Source organism: Rhinolophus sinicus, chromosome X (assembly GCF_036562045.2).
Source record: "Rhinolophus sinicus isolate RSC01 chromosome X, ASM3656204v1, whole genome shotgun sequence".
NCBI lineage: Eukaryota > Metazoa > Chordata > Mammalia > Chiroptera > Rhinolophidae > Rhinolophus > Rhinolophus sinicus.
The window spans coordinates 87,292,127-87,313,488 of NC_133768.1; the positions used below are offsets into that span (position 1 = coordinate 87,292,127).

Consider the following 21,362-nt stretch of genomic DNA (forward strand, 5'->3'; position numbering starts at 1 on the left):
TTACTAAACTGTGAAATGGCTTCTTTACATGGTTATTTTTGTTTTGTTTTGTTTTCGTTCACTTGTTTCATAAAGAAGTTCTTTTTGTTATCAAACTTTTACCTAAAGAAATTAGCTTCAGGTTCCCACTCAACCTTTTGTACTTTTATCCTCACCTTTCTTCTCTTTTTTTTGATAGAAGTTGACTTTGAAATATCCTGTAATTTTCTACAAATTTCAGTGTAAAATTGATTCAGAACTGACCTGAAATTCTTTGGAAGACCTATGCTCAATGGAAGAGTAAGAAGTAACATTCTAGTAGCATACATTAAATGCATGTAATTTTAAGTAAAACACTCCCTGATTTGCATTATTGAGCAAAGAAAGACAACTAGTAATTCACCACTAACTTTGAAATAATAACAACAGCTATGTGATTCAGTGGGGGAAATAAGCTAGAATCAAAAGAAGTGGTGATAGTAGTATGACAATGTTTAGGATTTTTAACTAGGGTGAATGGTGCTATCAGTTCCTGGGCTACCTCCCTCCTTACCCCACCACACAATTATTCCTGTTCACTATTCTGCTCCATGATATTTATTGAAAAGTTTCTGGAAAATCTTAATTAATGGAGTGAGGAACAGACAAAAAGTATTAAGCTTCTTAACCAGGACAGACAAAGGCTGAGAGAAAAGGTATATGATGGAAGTCTAACAAATGAAGTTATGGATTGAATAAATCACATTTCAGAAAGGTAAAATTTGGTAACAACCCATGAAATTGATGAAGGTTATTATCATTGAAATAAAATACTATTTTATATATCGTTTATACATTATTTTTTTCAGATATGTTAAATCTGGAGTAAAAATATGAACACGATGTGGTATTTAACCTCAAGCATTCATATTCTGGCTGGGCAAATATATAAAACCTGATTATAAAAAGTTACAAATGATTTAAAAGAGGCATGGACTACGAGTATAAGAACATATTAAGTATTAGTTTTCTGAGGGATGGAGATGGATATGAAGTGGAGTATATGAAGATTTGACAAAAAGAGACGACATTTGACCTGGGCCTTGAGCAATTACTTTAAAGTTCACTAGTCTCAGAAGGGAAAGAAGGCTATTATAGAAGAGGGAAAGTATCAGCAAAGGCATGATGGAGACAAAATTAATAACTTGTTAATGAAATAGAGAAAGCTCCAGGGGTATTGGAGTATAGCTAGCATAGAGGGAAATAATGAGAATTAAGGCCAAAAGTAGGCCAAACCTTAAATATCATAAGGAACTTGTACAATAACAGGTAGTAAATACAGAGCCAACAGCAGTTTATAAGCAAGGACATGTTCTCGGTGATAGCTCCACCTTCTGGAGAACAAATCTACTTGCTAAGATTCAAGGAAGTGAAAAATAGATCAAATAGGAGGACACAGTTAACTGTTTTTCAAATATCTGAGGGGCTATGATGTGGAAGAGATTAGATATATTCTGCATGGCTCAAACCAGTAGATGGAAATATTTGACCTCAGTATGAAGAAGACTTAACAGGAGTAGTTATGGGTGGAATAGGCTGCTTCAGAAATTCTCCAGGTGTTCTTAGTCACCTAATGGAATGGTGTAGAAATATTCAAACATCATATATGGAGGTACTGGACTAACAACCTTTCAGATCCTTTCCAAGTGGGGTACATTCTACCAAAAGAAAGCTCTTCAATTAGAGGGAAGATGCATACATTTCCTGCTCTTTTTTCTTTACCTCAAATACTTTAACTTCCTTTATCCATTCTGCATAATACATCTTAAACTTACATAATGTTATATGTCAATTATGTCTCAATAAAGCTGGGTTAAAAATAGTAAGCACAGCATACTTTACCTCCATCTTTCTGGTTGATCTCTTCTGGATACCATCATACGTGGTCAGCCCATTTTTCTAACCAAATCTGGCATCAAAAACTGAGCACACTACTTCTCAAAAGAGCAACCAGATTACCATGTTACTAATTAGGATTTTATCTACAGTAAAACCTTAATCAACCAAACTCTAATTAATGAAACATATTATTTCATGTTATCTGCTCAATTTTTATGAGAAAATGAAACATGGTAACTAAGCAAGCAGATATCTTCAATTTAGTGATAGAAAAACAAACTCATCTCCCAAGTAACATAAATCATCACATTCTCCTACTTTTCCTGTACCTGTACAATAAGAACTGATTCCAAAATGATGAACTTGAGACCCTGAATAGAAATTCCAAATACTAAAATACAACACAATTATGTTCACTAAACTGTATTTATTCAGGTAATGAAATGGACTACAGTTTTATAAAACATTTTAACCACAGAGACTGAAGTAAAACATAGCAATGCTAACTAAATCTTTTAAAAGCCTCAATTAACATCCTTGTCCCTAAGAATCTAGCTAATTAAGGCTTTGCTATATTACAGAACTACATCCTTCACTATTACATGTGAAGAGAAAGCGAATATTTTATTTTCACCTCTATAACTACAACTGATTGGGCACCTATGTGTTCAAGAAATATTTGTGGGTGAATTAATAATACACAAGTATCAGTTATTATATTAGCCTTCCTCAATATCCACACTCTCTCTTTTCATCTTCAAAAAGTTGCTAGCTCTGTAGTCACATATTGCTGTCAGATCATAAAAATAAAGATACATAATTATAAATAAGGTATAGTATGGCATTATTGGGTATCCATCCTATTAGACTATAAGATATAAAAACTAAAAGGTGTCTTGAAGGTCATCTAATTTAACCATGTGAGGTCTGACAATTACGTTTGCAAACTTGTTGTAACAATGTTGCTAACCATTTTTGATATCAGAGGGATTATTCATTATGAACTTGTACCACCTGGACAAAGAGTTAAGCAAGCTTACTATTTAGAAGTGCTGAAAAGCTACATGAAAAAGTTAGACAACCTGAACTTTTCTCCAACAATTCATGGCGTCACAACAATGCACCAGCTCACAGGGCACTGCCTGTGAGGGAGATTTTAGCCAGTAAACAAATATCTGTATTAAAACACCCTCCCTACTCACCTGGTCTGGCCCCCAATGACTTCTTTCTTTACCCAAAGATAAAGGAAATATGGAAGGGAAGACATTTTGATGACATTCAGGACATCAAGGGTAATACAACAGCTCTGATGGCCATTCCAGAAAAAGAGTTCCAAAATTGCTTTGAATGGTGGACTAGGGACTGGCATCGCTGCACAGCTTCCCAAGGGGAGTACTTCGAAGGTGACCATAGTGATGTAGCACTTTTTCTAGGATGAGTTCACAAACTTAATTGTCACACCTTCGTATAATTTTACCGTCGTGAAAAGTAAGGTGCAGAGAACTAAGTTACACATTAAAGGTCACATAGTTTGTCAGTGACAGAAAGAACTAAAATATTGGTTTATTTTTCTCCTAGACCTGTGATTTTTCTTCTACAACAAATTGGCTCTACGTTTTTTTTTTAAGTCAAGTAGGAAACAGATACACACTTTTTGTGCTGAAACAAGAAGTTGCTCAGAAATGTCATTCATTTTGTCTCCAGAATTTTCAGGCACAAAGAAAGCTGGTTTTCCTCTCCATTATTAGAAAGGTATCTTGTGTGTTTATTTTATATCCTTGCTACTCTAAAATCAATCTGATGATGTTTTAAGAGACAGTAAAAGCCAGACTAATATGGCATAGATTTATCTATCAGTAGCATTAAAGCAGGAATTGCCATTTCCTATTGTTTGTCAGTAATTTATAAGAGTAACCGTTGGGCACCAAGACATTAAGAGCTACTTTGTGTTATCAAACTAATAACAACTTCTCACTTCCTGTTTAAGAAACTGTAATTCTTAGTAAATGAATTGCCCACACATGGACTTTCAGGAAGCAAGCTTTGCGGCTGTAGTATTCAAAGGTTTAAAGGGCTGTAATGATTAAAAAATATTTAGAAATCTAGGAAAGAAATTGCAAGGCAACACTGGTAAACCTTCCAGGTCTGATGAAATCTTCCATGCCACCTTGGTTTCATAATTCATTTGGTTTGAACATTATAAATGTTATGTTCCAAATGTTATGTAAAGTCTTTTTATTATAAAAGAAATGTTTTTGGTCATTTGCATTATGATCACATTGAGAGATTATGTCTATAAAGAAGCTTCAAAGACTGTAGTATGGAATGACAACCTAAAATCTTACCTGGGCAATTAAAAAAAAAAAGTTACTCACGGCAAATAAGCCTCAATAGAGATTCATGAGGTGCTAATCTACAAAAGTATCAAGTATTTCAGATTGAACATGTGCATCACACACTGAGATACAAAGCAGAGTGCAGGAAAATTAGTATGGTATATGCTGTCAATCCTCAAAGCACTCAATAATATATATGGACATGGAGGGAAATTTTACATGAAAGAAACCTGATAACTTATGAAAATATTATGAAAAACAATGAAGATAAAAATAATCCCATTTCTTTGGTTTGTGACCTGTAGCATCTATCTATGTTCTTTCGGGAAATGGGATACATTGATGAAGAAGAAATTTAAAAGCATTCTAAAACTGAATGGATGATCAACTCAAAAATATCACATACTTACTGTGCTGTTATGGCCAATCATAACATGTACCTGAAAAAATAAAAATGCAATTTCAATCTACTTGATCTCTATGTTCATATTATCAGAAATCATAGCATAGTTTTTAAATTTACACATCAGAAAGGTGATTCGAGGAAAAATGGGCTTTTACAACTCTAATCCTTTACAAGCACTTTTTTAAAATACTTTTATGATGGTGATTAAAACTCAAAATAGGAATTACCTGTAATATTTTTCATGTCTGCATCTGTTGACTGTCATCACTAGTTTTTCTGAGTCACTGTAGGCATGTGGGTAAGAAAATGAGCAGTCATCATTTTCAAAATAAATCAGAGTATGGACACTGGGTAGGAAGGACTAATGGCTGCCAAGGATACTGTTCAGTTTATCACTTCAAGGTCTATATAGTGAATTTTTACTCCATTAATCAATCATAAAACACTTAATAAGTTCCTTTCAAGTCAAGGAATATCATTCAACAGGTCCATCAGTGCAGAGCTGAGTTGCAATAGATCATTGCCATGACAAATTACTTAGATGCTTGACAAACTAGCTTATAATGTTTCATTCTTACCCTGTCAGGTATAATTTGGCAGAATCAGGATTGACATCAAAGGCATTTCTGAAATGGTTATGATCTTATCACATCACTTAGATTAAGCACTGTAATAATTTCCCTCAAGTTTGTTGAAAAATCTTTAAAATTCTAGACAACTTCGAGAAGACATTCAGAGATTTCTCCCCCAGCAACCTCACTGAATTTGTTGGAAAGCTGGAGGGCATAATTTTGACAAGGTTGTTTATTTAAATAACTCATAGAACTGGAACGCAGATTAATCAGTGCTTACATGATTCCACAAGCAGTCAGAAAAAAGATAGCCAGCTGGATCACCATTTTTGTTTGTTTGTGTATTTGTTTGTTTGTTTTACATGCATGTCTCCACAACACTATCTTTACCTTACCTGCTCCCATACTAATCACTCTAGGTTTGGCTCCTAGGGCTGGCCCTTCAATCCTACTTGCTCAGGCACAAAACTGATCTTGTGTAAGTTATTGCTTAGGCATGTGTCGTACCACTCCACACCACACCACATCACACCTCGTTGTATCATATCCCATCGCCTAAGCAGTCTCTAAATATTTTCAATCAGCTCCAGCCAGCTGACAAATTATCTCTATCAGCTGGGGAATCTACCACTCAAACATCTTCATTTCTACCTACTATCAATGATATGTGTCAGCCATGCAACACTAGTCATTTTTCAGCCTTGGATCTGATCACAACAGTTCCTTACTTACCAATATCACCTAGTACAGACTTCCTACTCTAGTCAGTTCTATACCAACACTAATTATACTAGGCCTGTTTCTCACTACATGCCACTGCACATACTATTTCACTATCCTTCCATCTTCCCTTGCTCATTATCTAGACACACACTACCCATATACATCATTAAAAGTCCCCTTCCTTCAGAAGGATTTCCTGATTGCTTCAACAATAATAGAAGCTACCATTTATTAAGCATGTATTCCTTGACACTTTGAATCCACTACAGTTTTGAGATATAATTCACATACCATAAAATACACACACTTAGAATGTACCATTCAATTATTTTTGTTTAACTTATTGAGTTGCGCAACCATCAGCACAAAGCAATTTGAGAATATATACATCACTCAAAAAACATCCCTTGTGGCTATTTGCAGTCACTCCCTGTTCCCACACCCAACCCCTGGCACTCACTAATCTATTATCTCTCTATATAGATTTGCCTTTTCAGAGCATTACATATGAATGAAGTCATACAATATGGGGTCTTTTTGGGGGGCACTTCGCAATTCTTTTATTACAAGTAAAGAGTTGTAAGCATAGATGAACATTTCCTCCTATTTGAAATTCTCTAATCTTAGAAATTCTGCAACAGCATGAGAGTATTACCATGCTATTCCCCCTGCTTCCCTAGCTGCTCCTTGAACTTCTGCATCTCACCTTCCTTTTCAGACGACTTTTAATTTTTCACCCTTAAAAATCTTTTATTTTTTTATTATTAGATTCAGGTTTACAAAACAACATAGTGATTAGATATTTGTATGCCTCACAAAGTGATAACCGCAAGAAATCTATAACCAATCTGACATATACATAATTACTACAATACTATTGAGTATATTCCCTATGCTGTACTTATATGCCATGAATATTTTTTTAATTATAGTTCACATTCAATATTACTTTATATTACTTTCAGGTGTACACTGTAGTGGTTAGACATTTATATAATTTTTGAAGTGGTTCCCCCGGTAAGTATAGTACACATCTGACCTACTTATCCATAGTTTTTATATTACTGGCCACAATTCGAAAATTAAACTATACATCCCCGTGGCTATTTTGTAACTACCAATTTGTGCTACTTTTAACACTCACCTCCTCCCATTTAGTAATCAACAATTTGTTCTCTGTATCTCTCAGTCTATTTTTATTTGTTTATTCTGTTCTTTAGATTCCACATATAAGTAAGATTACATGGTATTCATCTTTCGTAGTCTGACCTAATTTGCTTAGCATAATATCCTCTATATTCATCCATGTTATCACAACTGATTAAGATTTCATTCTTTTTATGGCACGCGTATGTACTAAAATGTCTTTATCTAATCATCTATTGATGGACGTTTCGGTTGTTTCCATATCTTGGCTATTGTAAATAGCACTGCAGTAAACATGGGGTGCAGATATCTTTTCGAATTTGTGTTTTGAATATGTTTGGATAAATAGCCAGGAGTGGAATTGCTAGGTCATAAGGTAGTTCTATGTTTAATTTTTTGAGGAATCTCCACATTGTTTTTTTTTTTAATTTTATGTTATTAAATTTATTGGGGTGACAATTGTTAGTAAAATTACATAGATTTCAGGTGTACAATTCTGTATTACATCATCTATAAATCCCATTGTGTGTTCATCACCCAGAGTCAGTTCTCCTTCCATCACCATATATTCGATCCCCTTACCCTCATCTCCCACCCCACCCCCACCCCCTTACCCTCTGGCAACCACTAAACTATTGTCTGTGTCTATGAGTTTCTGTTTCTCATTTGTTTGTCTTGTTCTTTTGTTGTTTTTGGTTTATATACCACATATCAGTGAAATCACATGGTTCTCTGCTTTTTCTGTCTGACTTATTTCGCTCAGCATTACTCTCTCAAGATCCATCCATGTTGTCACAAATGTTCCTATATCATCTTTTCTTACTGCGAATAGTATTCCATTGTGTATATATACCACAACTTCTTTATCCATTCATCTATCGAAGGACATTTTGGTTGTTTCCATGTCTTGGCCACCGTAAACAAAGCTGCAATGAACATTGGAGCACACGTGTCTTTATCTCTAAATGTTTTCAGATTTTTGGGTAGATACCCAGGAGAGGGATTGCTGGGTCATATGGCAATTCTATTCGTAATTCTTTGAGGAACCTCCACACTGCCTTCCATAACGGCTGCACCAGTCTGCATTCCCACCAACAGTGTATGAGGGTTCCTTTTCTCCACAGCCTCTCCAACATTTGTTACTATTTGTCTTGTTGATGATAGCCATTCTGACTGGGGTGAGGTGATATCTCATTGTGGTTTTGATTTGCATTTCTCTGATGATTAGTGATGTTGAGCATTTTTTCATATGTCTATTTGCCATTTGTATGTCCTCTTTGGAGAAATGTCTCTTCAAGTCCCCTGCCCATTTTTCAATTGGGTTGTTTGTTTTTTTGTTGTTGAGTTGCATGAGTTCCTTGTATATTCTGGATACTAGCCCCTTATCGGAGGCACTGTTTGCAAAAATCTTCTCCCATTCAGTTGGTGGCCTCTTTATTTTGTCAATGGTTTCTTTTGCTGTGCAGAAGCTTTTAAGTTTCATATAGTCCCATTCGTTTATTTTAGCTTTTACTTCCATTGCCTTTGGAGTCAAGTTCATAAAATGCTCTTTGAACCCAAGGTCCATAAGTTTAGTACCTATGTTTTCTTCTATGCAGTTTATTGTGTCAGGTCTTATGCTTAAGTCTTTGATCCATTTTGAATTAACTTTGGTACATGGTGACAAATAGCAGTCCAGTTTCATTCTTTTGCACGTGGCTATCCAATTCTCCCAGCACCATTTATTGAAGAGGCTGTCTTTGCTCCATTGTATGTTTTTAGCTTCTTTGTCAAAAATTATCTGTCCATGTTTATGTGGTTTTATTTATGGGTTCTCAATTCAATTCCATTGGTCTATGTGTCTGTTTTTCTGCCAATACCATGCTGTTTTGATTATTGTAGCCCTGTAGTACAAGCCAAAGTCAGGAAGTGTGATACCTCCATTATTGTTCTTTTTTCTTAAGATTGCTTTGGCTATTCGGGGTCTATTGTGGTTCCAAACAAATCTGATGATTTTTTGTTCTATTTCTTTAAAATATGCCATTGGGATTTTGATGCGGATTGCATTGAATCTGTATATTGCTTTGGGTAATATGGCCATTTTAACTATGTTGATTCTTCCAATCCATGAGCACGGAATGTCTTTCCATTTCTTTGTGTCTTCTTCAATTTCTTTCAAAAATGTCTTATAGTTTTCAGCATACAGTTCTTTAACGTCGTTGATTAAGTTTATTCCTAGGTATTTTATTCTTTTCTTAAATTGCAAAAAGAATTGCTTTTTGTATTTCTTTATCTGAGATATCTTTGTTAGTATATAGGAAGGCAATGGACTTTTGTACGTTGATTTTGCAGCCGGCAACTTTACTGTATTCGTTGATTGTTTCTAATAGCTTTTTGGTGGAGTCTTTAGGGTTTTCTATATATAGCATCATGTCATCTGCAAAGAGTGATAATTTAACTTCTTCATTCCCAATTTGGATGCCTTTTATTTCTTTCTCTTGCCTGATTGCTCTGGCAAGGACTTTCAACACTATGTTGAAAAGCAGAGGTGATAGGGGACATCCCTGTCGTGTTCCTGAACGTAGAGCAAAGGGCTTCAGTTTTCTCCATTAATTATGAGATTAGCAGAGGGCTTGTCATATATGGCCTTTATTATGTTAAGGTATTTTCCTTCTATACCCATTTTATTAAGTGTTTTAATCATAAATGGATGTTGTATCTTGTCAAATGCTTTTCTGCATCAATTGATATAATCATATGATTTTTGTCCTTTATTTTGTTTATGTGATGTATCACATTGATGGATTTGCATATGTTGAACCATCCTTGTGCCCCGGGATGAACCCCACTTGGTCGTGATGAATAATCTTTTTAATGCATTGTTGTATTCGATTTGCTAGAATTTTATTTAGGATTTTTGCATCGGTATTCATCAGAGATATTGGTCTGTAGTTTTCTTTTTTGTGCTGTCCTTACCAGGTTTTGGTATCAGGGTAATGTTGGCCTCATAAAATGAGTTAGGGAGTACTGTCTCTTCTTCAATTTTTGGAAGAGTTTGTGCAGAATTGGTATTAGATCCTCTTTGAAGGTTTGGTAGAATTCACTAGTGAAGCCATCTGGTCCCGGACTTTTGCTTTTGGGAAGGTTTTGGATGACTGATTCAATTTAGTTACTGGTGATCGGTCTGTTTAGATTTTCCAGTTCTTCATGGTTCAGCCTTGGAAGGCTATATGTTTCTAAGAACTTGTCCATTTCTTCTAGGTTGTTGAATTTGGTGGCATATAGTCCTTCATAGTATTCTTGGATGATCCTTTGTATTTCTGTGGTGTCCGTGATAACTTCCCTTTTTCGTTTCTGATTTTGTTAATCAGTGTCTTCTCTCTTTTATCTTAGTAAGTCTAGCCAAGGGTTTGTCAATTTTGTTAATCTTTTCAAAGAACCAGCTCTTTGTCACATTAATTTTTCTATTGTCTTTTTGTTCTCTATTTCATTTAGTTCTGCTCTAATTTTTGTTATTTCCTTTCTTCTGCTGACCTTGGGTTTTACTTGTTCTTCTTTTTCTAGTTCTTTAAGGTGTAACATGAGGTTATTTATTTGGGAGTTTTCTTGTTTCTTGAGATAGGCCTGTAATGAGATAAATTTCCCTCTTAAAACTGCTTTCGCTGCATCCCAAAAATTTTGGTAGGATGTATTTTCATTGTCATTTGTTTCTATGTATCTTTTGATCTCTCCTCTAATTTCTTCTTTGACCCAGTCCTTCTTTAAAAGTATGTTGTTTAATCTCCATGTATTTGTGTTTTTCCGCTTTCTTTTTACAGTTGATATCCAATTTCAAAGCCTTGTGATCAGAGAATATGCATGGTATGATTTCAATCTTCTTAAATTTGTTGAGACTGATTTTATGTCCCAATATATGGTCTATCCTTGAGAATGTTCCATGTACACTAGAAAAGAATGTATAGTCTGATGTTTTAGGATGAAGTGCTCTATAAATGTCAATTATGTCCATTTCATCTAATGTGTCATTTAGGGCTACTATTTCGTTATTTATTTTCTGTTTGGATGATCTATCCATAGCTGTCAATGATGTATTTAAGTCCCCTAGTATAATTGTGTTTTGGTCAATTTCTCCCTTTAGTTCTGTTAGTAGTTGCTTGGTGTATTTGGTGCTCCCTGATTGGGGGCATAAATATTGATGACTGTTATGTCTTCTTGTTGTACAGTCCCTTCACCATTATGAAATGTCCATCTTTGTCTCTTGTTATCTTTTTCACCTTGAAGTCTGTTTCATCTGATATCATTATGGCTACACCTGATTTTCTCTGGGTACCATTTGCTTGGAGTGTCAATTTCCACCCTTTCACTTTGAGTCTATGCTTGTCCTTGTAGCTGAGATGTGTCTCTTGGAGACAGCATATGGTTGGGTTTAGTTTTTGATCCAATCTGCTACTCTGTGCCTTTTATTGGTGAGTTCAGTCCATTTACATTTAGGGTGATTATTGATATGTGAGGATTTCCTGTCATTCTATCTTTAGTTTTCTGGTAAGGCTGTGTCTCCATTGTTTCTTTGCCTTTTGTTGTTGTCTATTATTTCTGTGTGGTGGTATTCTATGATGTTTCCCTCTGTTTCTTCTTTTATTTCAGTATATATTTCAATTCTGGATTTTTTTGAGTGGTTACCCTTAAGTTTATGTAAAAGAAAGTTTGATATTTAGAGTATTCCATTTTCTTCAGCACGCTTACTTTCTCCATTCCCATATTCGGTTCAGGCCTTTACTCTCCCCTTTTTGAGTTTTGGTTGCCACAAATTGTCCCTGTTGATGGTGGTCGAATAGCCTCCTTTAGTATTTCTTGTAGTGCAGGTCGTGTATTAGAAAATTCCCTCAGCTTCTGTATGTCTGGAAAGGTCTTTATTCCTCCTTCATATCTAAAGGATATCTTTGCTGGATATATTATTCTTGGCTCATGATTTCTCTCTTTCAATAGTTTGAATATTTGGTTCCACTCCTCCTGGCTTGTAGAGTTTCTGCTGAAAAATCTGATGATAATCTAATGGGCTTTCCTTTGTAAGTTACCGTCTTCTTTTCCCTGGCTGCCTTGAGGATTCTTTCTTTGTCGTTGATTTTAGACAGCTTCAATACAATGTGCCTTGGAGAAGGCCTGTTGGGATTGAGGTAACTAGGTGTTCTATTTGCTTCTTGGATTCGAGGGTCCAGTTCTGTCCACAAATTTGGGAAGTTCTCATCGACAATTTGTTTGAATATATTCTCTGTTCCTTCTCTCTTTCTTCTCCTTCTGGTATGCCCATTATTCTTATATTGCTCTTTCTGATGGAGTCAGAAAGTTCTTGTAAGTTCTTTCATTTCTTTTAAGTCTCAAGTCTCTTTCTTCTTCTATCTGTGTCATTTCCAGGTTTCTATCTTCGATGTCACTGATTCTTTCCTCCATCTGGTCAACTCTACTACCTAAGCTGGTTATTTCATTCTTAATTTCTTCTATTGAGTTCTTAATCTCCAGAAATTCTATTTGGTTCTTTTTAAGATTTCAATCTCTTTCGTAAAATGCTCATGCTGTTCTTTGATTGAGTTTCTGAGTTCATTTAACTGCCTATCTGTGTTTTCTTGTATCTCGTTGAGTTTTTTCAGAACTGCAATCTTGAATTCTCTGTCATTTAAGTCACATATTTCTGTATCTTTAAGTGCCTTCTCTGGAGATTTTTCACTTTCTTTCTGAGCTATCTTGTTGCCTTGGTTATTCATGGTGATTACTGGTTTGCTATTTCTCTTCCTAGACATCTACAGGAGTGACTTCTGCAACAGGTTGATGGAAAGCAGTCTTTCTTTTGTTTGCCAGTACTTGTTGGTAGAATGTTTTATTATTTCTCCAACTGCAACTTATTTCTCTTCTCCCACACGGTAGTGCTATGTTTTCTCTGCACTATTCCAACTTCTCACACAATGGGGGGATTCCCTGGGAGTCGGGCTTCTCCTCTGTTAATAGTTCGTCTAGGTCACAGGGCGCAGTGTCCCGGGGGGTATGCGGAGAGCTTTTGATGTTCCCAAGCTCTTCCAGCTCCTGATTCAGAGCCCGTATGTTTCAGCAGTTCTGTTACTCCTGCAGGGATCCGCCCAGATAGGTGGGGTCAGGGGCGGGGTGAGTTTTGAGAGGTGGCCCAGAGCAATGGCGGCAACCACCACCACAGCCGGTCCTGCTTCCACAGCTCTCTCCCCTTTGCTGGAACTAGTTGGGCTGTGAATTTGTTTTTGCGGTCCACAGATCTCAAAACAGCAAATTTTCTGTTGTTTTGATCTGACACTGCTACTGTTTCGCTTCTAGCACCGGGCAGGTGGGGGCGGGGCGAGCTCTGGGAGGGGAGGGAGGGGGCGGCTAGTCTCAGTGCCTAAGGCTCCGTTCTCTGCTCAGCAGTGCGGGCTTAAACCACCGTTTTCAGTCTTTTTCCCTCAGTCTTTTCTCCGAGGTCTCTGCCGTGAGCGTTGGGTTCAGCTGTGTTATATGCTGTCCCCTCAGCCCTGCGGAGCCCTGGCGGAGCCCTAGCAGTCCGATCTCCTGCAGCTGCGGTAGTTCCGGGAAGCAGCGAGCTCGGCGCACTGAGCGAGGTCTGTGTCTTGCGCCCATGAGGCTCCGTCTCCGCACACTTCTCCCTTTCCTCCTCCCTCCACTCGCGCGAATCTCCCACCTGTAGGTGATTTCAGTCAGTAGTGTGCCTCTTCGTCTTGCCTGTCTGCTGTGCAGGGAGTTCTTTGTGGAGTTTTTGTTGTTCGATTCTTTGTAAATTCCAGGGGAGCTTTACAGAGGCTCACCTCACTCCGCCATTTTTCCTGAAGATCATCCTTTTCTTTCATTTCTGATTTTATTTAGGTCCTCTCTCTTTTTTTCTTGATGAGTCATGTTAAAGGTTTGTTAGTTTTGTTTACATTCTCAAAAAAAAAAGACAGATCTTGGTATCATTGATATTTTGTATTTCTTTTTAGCCTCTATTTCGTTTATTTCTCCTCTGATCTGTATTATTATTTTTTTCCTTCTACTCACTTTAGGCTTTGTTTCCTATTCTTTTTCCAGTTCACTTAAGTGTAAGGTTAGAAGATTTATATGAGATTATTCTTGTTTCTGGATGTAGGACGCATTGCATGAATTTCCCCCTTATCACTGCTCTCACTGTGTGTCCCATAGATTGGGGTCATTGTGCTTTCATTTTTATTTGTCTCAAGGTATTTTTTACTTCTTTTTTGATCTCATCATTGACCCATTCATTATCTAGAAGCATGTATTTAGCCTCCATGTGTTTGTGTGTTTTTCAGTTTTATTTCTTGTAATTGATTTCTAGTTTCATACCATTGTGGTTAGACATATGATTTCAACCTTCTTAAATTTATTGAGACTTGTTTTGTGGCCTAACATGTCATCTATCTAGAAAAATGTTCCATGTGCACTTAAAAAGAATGTATATTCTGCTGCTTTGAAGTAAAATGCTTTAAAAATATCAATTAAATCTGTCTCATATAGTATGTCATTTAAGGTCACTGTTTCCTTATTGATTTTCTGTCTGGAGGATCTGTTCATTGGTGTCAGGGGTGTGAAAGTCCCCTATTATGATAGTGTTACTGTCGATCTCTGCCTTTATGTTGGTCAAAAATTTTTTTTTATATTTCGGTGCTCCTATGTTCGGTGCAAAGATGTTTATTTGCATTATGTCCTCTTGTTGGATTGATCCCCTTATCTTTATATAACATCTTTCTTTGTATCTTATACTCTTTGTTTTAAAGTCTATTTTGTCTGATATAAGTATTGTTACCCCAGTTGTTTTGTGGTTTCCATTTGCATTAAATATTTTTTCGATCCCTTTATTTTCAGCCTATGTATGTATTTCAATCTGAGGTGGGTTGTTTATGCACGAGCCTTGTATTCTTATCCACTCAGCCACCCTGTCTTTTCATTGCAGTATTTAATCAATTTGCATTTAAAGTGAATATCCATAGGTACATAGTTATTGCCATTTTATTATTCATATTTTTGATCTTCTTTTGTTTATTTCATTTGTTTTCCCCCTTCTTCTTAAAGAAATCCTTTTAACATTTCTTGCGATACTGGCTTAGTGGTAATGAATTCCTTTAGCTTTTTCATGTCTGGGCAGCCTTTTATCTCTCCTTCACTTTTAAATGATAGCCTTGCTGGGTGGAGTAGTCTTGGTTGTAGGCCTTTGTTTTTCATTATTTTGAATATTTTGTGTCACTTCTTCTGGCCTACAAAGTTTCTGTTGACAAATCAACTGATATGGGAGCTCCCTTTTAAGTAACTAGTTGCCTTCCTCTTGCTGCTTTTAGGATTCTCCCTTTGTCTTCAACTTTGCCATTTTAATTATATGTTTGGCTGTGGGCCTATTTGAGTTCATCTTGTTTGGGACTCTCTTTGCTTCCAGGGTTTGTATGTCTATTACCTTCACCAGGTTAGGAAATATTTCAGTCATTATTTTTTCAAATACATTCTCGATTCCTGCCTCCCTCTCTTCTCCTTCTGGTACTCTTCTAATGTGAATGCTGTTATGTTTGATGTTGTCCCAAAGTTCCCTTAAACTATATTTGTTTTTTGAAATTCTTTGTTTGTTTTTTTTGTTCTACTTGGGTGTTTTCTGCTACCTGATATACTGAATTGCTGATTTGAGCCTCTGCTTCATGTAATCTGCTGTTGATTCTTCTATTGTACCCTTCAGTTCAGTTATTGTATTCTTTATTAGAGACTGGTTCTTCTTTATGGTTTCTATGTCCCTCTTTATGCTTGCTATCTCTTTATTTTCACTAAGTTCCATAAGCTGTCTTATAACCAATGTTTTAAACCCTGTCTCTGGTACATTGGTTGTCTCCATTTCATTTAGTCTTTCCTTGGAGGATTCTCCTGTTCTTTTATTTGGGACATATTTCTTTGTTTCCTCATTCTGGCTTCCTCTCTGTGTTTGCTACTATGTATTAGGTAGGACTGTTATGTCTCCCTTCTTTGCCGAGTGGCCTGATGTAGTATGTTTTCTATGTGGTCCAGTCTCACTGATCACCTGTGCGTGTATTCCAGGAGTATCTTTTGTGTGTTTTGTGGGTAATCTCCTGTTGTAGTTGAGCTTTTGGCACATCAGTAGGTGGGACTGGCTCTCAGGCTGACTGGATATGAAGATTTACTACATCCACAGTGTATGAGCTGCTGTGTGGGGGTGGACCTCTCAGAGGGGAATTAACCCCAGTGGGCTCCTGTGCTTGTTGAGACCACCTTTTAAGTGTGCCACTTGTGGGGCTAATCAGGTAGTGCACTGATGTGGTCTGAAGCCAGCCTTTGAGTGTGTTGTTTCTGGTGTCTCTGAGGTAGGGCTCCCGTGCTGGCTAATTTCATCCTTGCATATGATTAGCACAGGACTACCTGGTAGGATCTACAAATAAAGCTATATGTAGTTGGTTTCTACCTGTGCTGGACCTGTAGGTGTGTGTGGGTGGCCTTGTTGTGAACCAAGGTTTGCTGCCAGTATTGGTCTTGGGACAGCTTAGCAAAAGGCTCAGGACCTCTCTAAGCCTGTTACAAACTGCCAGCTACCCAAAAGGCTCAGCCCCTGAAAGACCCTCCTTCGGTGTGTGGGCCTATTGTGGAGTGCGCCCCAACTGATGCAGCACTAGCTGGGAAGGTTGGAGTACCACAGAATCACAGGGTATGGGTGGTGATTTTTACAAATTTAATGCAGATTCAGTTCTAGTACCATTGCTGAGACTGTGACCATTCCACAAAATGCCCTGTGAACCCTGCAGCTAGCCACCTTTGCCTAGAGTCTGCAGATCCCAGATACCCACCCAAGACAGGTTACTGCACAAGTTGTGGTTAACTGCTCGACCCTGAAATTTCCCCAGGCCACCAAGGGCCATCCACTGCTATAAAAGGCTTCTTCAGCTTATGTGGCAGGGCCACCGTCTCAGGTGCTAAGAATGCCCCCAGCGATGCAGCACTATCTGAGCAGTGTAGGGACCCAGGTCACTGCCAATTTGTTGAGCATGCGCAGATTTTATCAGACCAATGTGGTCTCAGATTTGGACCTTGGGCAGGGGGCTTCAAAATAGAAAAGTTGTCACCTTCCTGAAGGCAACATGTGAGACTGGCTCTACACAGCGACAACAGCAGCTGTCCCTCCAGCCCTTAGCCAGAAGCCACACAATGCAGTCTTTCCCCCATATGTCTCTGGCAGCTCTCAACTTGCTGCCCCTGTACCTGAGCCCAGGTGAGAGTTTGAAAGTGAGTGAGTCTGTATGTTGGCCCTCTAAGAACACATCTGGGTTTCCAGCCACCTTCTGTCTCACCAGGATGGACGGACAGTGTCCTTGCTGGCTTTTGCTGCATGATGTGAGGATTCCTCTTCCCAGCACAAGACCACTGGGCTGGGGAGCCCAGTGTAGTGTTGGGATCCCTCACTCTTCAGGGGGGACCTCTGCTGTCCCTCCCAATACTCAACCACTACCTGTGGGTTTGGGGTCAGCCCATTTGGCATCTCTGCACCAACCACCAGTCTTAATGTGGCCTCTTCTTTATATCCTTACTTATATGAGTTCTGTTCAGCTAGTCTTCAGATGATTCTTGAGGTTGATTGTTCTATAATTTAGTTGTATTTTTAATGTGATCCTGAGAAACACCAGGCATGACATTTAGCTATTCTACTACCTTGGACCTTCTCAATATGTAGCGTCTTTTGTATTTGGCTTCATTAACTTAGTATAATGTTTATGAGATTTATCCATGTTGTAGCATTTATCAGAACTTCATTCCTTTTTACGGATTTACTACATTTACTACATATCCATTGTGTGGATATACTACATTTTACTCATCTATTTACCAGTTGATAGACATTTGGGTTGTATCTGATTTTTGGCTATTAGAAATAGCAACATGGTTATGAACATTTAAATATGTTTTGTAGAATATGCTTTTATTATTTTTGTGTATATATCTAAGAGTAAAACTATTGGGTCATATGGTAAATTTTTTTCATTGGTAAATTTATGGTATATATATATATATATATATATATATATATATATATATATATATATATATATATACCGTGTTTCCCTGAAAATAAGACCTAGCCATACCATCAGCTCTAATGCATCTTTTGGAGCAAAAATTAAGGTAAGACCCTGTATTATGTTATGCTATATTATATTATTACATTATCTTATGTTATAAGACCCAGTCTTATATTATATTAAAATAAGACCAGGTCTTATATTAATTTTTGCTCCAAAAGATGCATTAGAACTGGTGGTCCGGCTAAGTCTTTTTTTCAGGGAAACACGGTATCACCATACAATTCACCCATTTAAAGGGTTCATTGCAATGGATTTTAGTATAGCCACAGAATTTTTCAACCACCAGTACAATCAATTTCTGAACATTTCACTACCCTGAATGAAGCTCCATATCGCTAAATTCATTATTACAATCTTCACAGGATTCCCACAAGTAAACATTACATCCCTAGTTTTACACATAAAGAAATAGAGGCTCAGCAAAGCCACACACATGATAAGTATTAGAGCTTGCATTAGAAACCAATCTGTATGACTCCATAGTTTACAGAATTTCCAAACCACCAGGTTGTTACTAATCCTAAGAGTACTTCTTCTCTGAGATCATTCCAGAATGGTCATTTGATTTTCTGTTTACATCTCTCCTTTAGTAATTTTCATCTTCCTTATCTATGCCTTACAACTCAAAAATGATACCTTGTCTCTACAATTAAACCATAAGCTTATGAAGAACAAGAAGTGTGTACTACATTCTTTGACTTCTCCGTCCCAAAAAGTTCTGTGAAAAGAGATCAATATTTAATGGAAGTTTTTTCTTATTATTAACCAAAATCTCTACTCTTATTAAAGTCACTTTTCAGCCTTTTCCTTTAGTGTCAATGTAGCACCAGCAGCTGTAACTCCATCATATTTTAGAGTCACTCAACCCATAATTATCTGTTTACTTAAAATTGCTCCAGCAACATGTGTATAGTCTGCACCATGTAGTCTTTTAGATGCTTATGTTTTACCTAAACTTGCACTTGTCCTCTAGGTGTTAATGTAAATATGTCAGACCTTGTTTTCCCAAACTGATAAAAAGCTTCTCATGGGACAATGCTCTCTCTCTCTCTCTCTCTCTCTCTCTCTCTCTCTCTCTCTCTCTCTCTCCCTCTCTCTCTCTCTCTCTCGGATCCCCTGTATTACCCAACATATAATGATGAATAAGCAGCACGTATCTAATAAATTCTTCTTCCAGTGTTTGAATACCATCATCATGAAGGAGTCTCTCATGATGGTTTGTTTTTCCTCTGGAAGATTGGAGCCTAACATTCTTCTACATGCTTAGCCTGCTACAATTGTGCTATGTGCCTTTGGGAAAATTACTTCCTGGCCTTAGGCCACTGCTTTGCCATCTGTAGCATTGGCATTGTTTGAATGAGAAAATCTCACCAGCACTTCCCACTCTTGAATCATCTTTTCAATATCTTTACTAGAATTTCTCAGTCATACATTCTGTAGTTTCAATATGTGATCATTTTTGCCTTGATATTATTAATGATGTGCTTACTAAAACCTCTTACCACCTTCCTACACTAATTTTTATTAACCTGTGTCATTTTCACCTTAATGTGGCAAATAAGCATGTAATATCTTTTCTTCAACTTGAGATAACTTTCTCACTCTTACCACACTTAAAAATTTCAAAAATATGTTCTCATGTCTAGAATTCTTTCCCTTGAACGACAATCTGCTCACCTGGATTACCTTCTTAGGACACACCCTATAGTTGCTTTTCTACCTCATTAAGTTTGTGTTTGCATTTTCTTTTACTACTAGTTTTATTCTTTAGAAAAAAAGTAAGAAATAAATATGACTCATGAACATTAAATGCTGTCATATTTCAAAAGAAATAAAGCATTTTCTCATTAACTGATAGAAAAATGAACATAAAATTTGATAAGGAAGAAAATAATTGGCAGGAACAGGAAGTTTTCCATAAGTTCCATCCATAGAAACTATTTAAACAGACTATTTTATTTTTAAACATCACCTTACCTTATATATAGTCATAAAAGTACCTAAACCAGCTTGCTAATTTCAAAATGTTATTAGATAACATTTATTCAGTTAATAATAGACCTTGTTGCCATGGGATCTTAAATGGATTTTTGAACTCTGGTAGTTGATTTTTCAGCATTAACCCCTTAGCTCTAATGTTTCATTAACAGATGTTTTTATATGAACATAATTATTTGGATGAGTATATGGAAAACATTTCAAAGTTTGCAAATGATACGCAAATTGGAAGAAATGAAAATGATGAAGGAACTGTAATCAAAACCTTAAAGACATATTATTCAGATGACGGAATCAATATAAGGCAAAATATATTATCATATTAAAGACTCGTGGGAACAAAAAAGTACATTCATAGATTTTCCTATTCTCTGATCTATCACCATCTCTACTCTTACCTTTGACCAACTCCACCAACTAACACACACTCCATAAGAGTAATGATCAGGAGAGAAGGGAAAATTCTTTGAAAACATTGGTCCCATGCAAAGTAGAGCTAGGAGATTATTAGTGGTTTAATAGTCTGCCAAAGCCAAGACAATAATATAAACCAACTGAAGTAATCTTATTTATGTCCAAGATGCTCATTATCATACATCTGGACTTGAACCAGCAATATTGATTATTCTTTTTCTATTCTGGGCCATTGCTTCAAAGTAGTGTTTAACTAATTAAAATGTGATAGCTAGCCTGAGTGTTTAAACATATGGAGAAATACGATGTATTCATATTTGGATTATTCTCACTGATCAGAAAAATCAGAAATGCATTATCATAACTCACATGAAGAAAAGGAGGAGAAATCATTGGGGACTGATAACAGAGAATACACAATATTGGGTTGGCAGTAACAAGGGAATTTTGAGGAAGTGATCAACTCATGGGGTCCTGGAAGCAGGACAGTCGTCAAGCAAGGAACTGGCATAGGATGAAAACTTTCAGAGGGGGGGGAAATTAATAAAGATTTATGGGGTTTTTCTGTACAATTATGAGTTCTGAATTCCAAGTTATCATGTGGTTAGTGAGAATCAGAACTGTTATATGAACCCAATTCAGCTGTTTTAACCAAGAATTATACTCCAGATACTTAAAAAATGTATGAGCAACGAAATACTTGCAATTAGAGAGTAATCAGTTGGAATCCCAGTTGACTGACCTGAAACTTGTTACTAAACCTCATGAGTTTCAGTTTTCTAATTCATAGACTTGTTGT

The 21,362-nt window shown here is 36.7% G+C and overlaps 1 protein-coding gene across 13 annotated transcripts in view; it reads right to left on the bottom strand.

Annotated features, from left to right (window-relative positions):
* Window positions 1-21,362, bottom strand: part of TENM1 (teneurin transmembrane protein 1) — a 1,181,603-nt gene that overhangs the window by 949,310 nt on the left and 210,931 nt on the right. For 8 of the 13 annotated variants that reach the window (XM_074324286.1, XM_074324287.1, XM_074324285.1 and 5 more), the window contains one exon: window positions 4,604-4,633. The exons of 4 other annotated variants lie outside the window; for them this stretch is intronic. The gene's annotated coding sequence lies outside the window, so the exon portion shown is untranslated. Of the gene's footprint in view, window positions 1-4,603; window positions 4,634-4,826; window positions 4,884-21,362 lie in introns of all 13 variants that reach the window. One more of the 13 variants, XM_074324279.1, reaches the window with a different exon arrangement.